A 3,194-nucleotide genomic window follows, 5' to 3' on the forward strand; every position below is an offset into this window, starting at 1 on the left:
TTTTTCATCTAGTTTTCTCTCTCTCTGCTGACTGACTGAACACTTATTGACCCAGGACTGACACTTTTAGGTGGATTTGGATGTGGCCTTTCTGTTGAGGTTGGATTATGATGTTCCTGTCTGGGATATATACTCAGCAGATATTTGCAAACAGCTCATTTGACAACTAGCAGTAATGTGATACTGCATTTACATACATGCACACTGTTGTTTTCTGTTTGTTTTAGGTGGAACGATACAAGGCTTACGTGGATGCTTTTGTCCTTGGGTGCCACAGACCTTGTAAAAGAGGAGCATTAGAACAGGGCACATTTGATTGCTGGTCTTTAAGATGCTGTTTAAGGAAGGGAAAGAGGAAACTGTGAGAAATTCTCACGAGGACATGATTAGATCATGGTACTAGTAACATAAAGCATTTGCTACTAATTATTAATGTACAGTATAATGCAATTCTAGATATACAGGAAACATGGTTGATGTGATTCTAGATCTAGATCATTAATCTTCACGTGGTTCTGGTACATTGATATATGATCAGACCAAGATGTAATCCTACACAGTCCTACCATGTGTACGATTTGCCCAGCATCTAAATAAAGGAAGTCAAGGAGCTATTTTCCTCCCATGTGGACTGGTTTCAGTGTGTGACCAAAAACATAACTCTTTCATTCTCACTGGGATGAAAAACTTTGAATAATTTTCCAATAATTAAAAAAATGCAAATGTTGTGGAAATGGAAGAGTTTTAATCCTGCATTAGTAACAAATCTTTACTTTCCTATGAAATTAGCCTGAAAAAAAATAATGAAAAGTATTATTAGTAATTTTGAAGGAGAGAAGAACAGTCCATAAGTCACATTTGTAACACTGGGTGTTCATTGGAAGCAGAGATCTCGCTCTCTCCCAGTATCCGCATTGTAATATTCAGTGAATCAAAACAATATTTGTTGGGACCTCCTTCGTCTGTCTCTTAAGTCCCCTGTCCACAGCCTCTTGTTAACTGTGGGGGGGGGGTGCTGGTCAAGGACAGACCCATCTCAGTGTAGGGTTAAACACTTGAGCATCTTACTCCTAGAGCCTGGAAAGCATGGTTTTCAGAAGATGCGCCGGATCAACACCCAAAGGAGCAGCTAAATATAGACCTGCATGTGCGATTAGCAGAGTGTGAATCCTGAATGAAAAGCACAGCCTTGGCAGTCAATGCCACTTACTGCAAAGAAGGAATTACTCCACCACTTTGCCATCAAGGATACTCAAATTTCTTCACATGCATTAGGCTGTGTGCGACACGCACTGCAAATTAATGCACAGTATCAGCATCGATTGACATGGAATGCTTTTCCACATGCTTAAATGTCTGAAAAAAAAATTTGAGGATATCAGCTGCTAACTGTCAGTTGCCAAGTTTGCACTGTGTGTAGTAAATACAGTGCCTGTGGTGAAATCTAACAATGAGTTAAATTAAGTGAATAGTGGAATACAGCTGCTTCTTAAAAAGGACAAGGCCTTCAAAAACATATTTGTAAGTATGTCTGACTCATCTCTGCTAAATATTTTCCAGTCATGCAGTTTACTGTCAGCTTCCACAAAGGAGACATCCACAAGACATCCAAGCAAAATATAGACAGTGTGCATCAGGAAGAGTGTATGAGTTATTTAGTAGTCACACTGTTAGTGTTTCAGACCCAGACCTATGCCTACTGTAGATGTCATTTGCAACATTATCATTTCACATACCTGCTCAAACTAGAATTGTTTTTCTTTAAAGACAAGATCTTTTAAAACTTTAAAATTAGTTTTTGGTATTAAAGGTACACAGAAAACAAACTGTGCGTGTATTTACTATACTATTTAATTTTCTTTTTGTAATATTTGTATAAAAGTAATTTTGGGAACAAGCATACTAGCTGTAACTACTAGGAGTAGAGCAAAACACAAGGTGGGGATTAGGGGGGTATATTCATGGTCAGCTGAGTTTAAAAAGGCATCTGGCAAACTTCTGTGAAAGTCTGAAGAAATGTTACCATCTGGCTGCAGGGACAGAGATGTGACAGATTTGGAAGGGGAAAAAAGCAGGGTAGCAAGACAACAAAATGAAGACGGAGTCACTTTGCTACTGAAAGCATATTGCTGTATTTTAATATATAGAATACATTTGTAGTTACTCAATTGATATTTTACTGGAGCACATTTGAACACACAGACACAAATAGGGTATACCCAACAACACTTTGCCAACGGGGCGAAAGTTTGGACTTCTTTTGATACTATCTTCACACTGGAAAGGACGGAAGGAAGAGGAAAATCATAAGAAAAAAAATGAACAACCTGCACTTATTGCCATTACTTGTAAACCAAAAACACCTTGAGTTTTTCTTTAAAAATGTTGTACTGTTATTCACATGAATATTCATATACTATACAAAAAGGAGGAACAGCCACCCATTCAAAAGGAAGCATTGACGCATGGTGCAAAATGGCAACACTCAAATTCATCACTGATATCCACAAACATTTACCACGTTAATTCATTTATCAGATCTCCCACATATGTACAGCAAATCAAAACGTGTGGGAAAATGCAACATGACTTGACCAAAATTCGAGCTGACCTGGTACATATTCACTATGTCTTTTAAGTATTCCAACATATAAAAACAGGTCTCACCAAATCATCTCTTAACTTCACAACTTTTGATGATCGTAAACCTCAGCTTATCAACATGGCCTGGTAAATAACATTTTAACATTTAAGGACTGCAGAGCTACATATATAGTAAATTTGGCAGATTGAGCAGAACCACAGAAATTAAAAGACTGAATTTACATTCAGAAATTCAAAAGTTTCAGCTCAGCATGAACATAAATCTAGAGTTGATTCTGAACACTTCCTTCTTATTACCAGGTATTTTAACATTAGTACATCATAATACAAATCTGTGAATACAAAAATAAACAGAAAAACAAACAAACAAACCACAATTTTGTTCACATGTTGAAATTTGGAATATATGCATTAATAAATAAAATTGAACTGAAAATAGTTAATCACATATGAATTAGCAGGACGGATGTAGTTCTGTTTGCATTTCTGTGTTTTCCACCTGAAACACTTTGCTGGACATTTTATATCAAGATTTTCTGCTTTAATATGTTTAAGTGTTGTCATTTATGTGTATACATACATACACACAC

This window comes from Micropterus dolomieu, linkage group LG14 (genome assembly GCF_021292245.1).
Source record: "Micropterus dolomieu isolate WLL.071019.BEF.003 ecotype Adirondacks linkage group LG14, ASM2129224v1, whole genome shotgun sequence".
NCBI lineage: Eukaryota > Metazoa > Chordata > Actinopteri > Centrarchiformes > Centrarchidae > Micropterus > Micropterus dolomieu.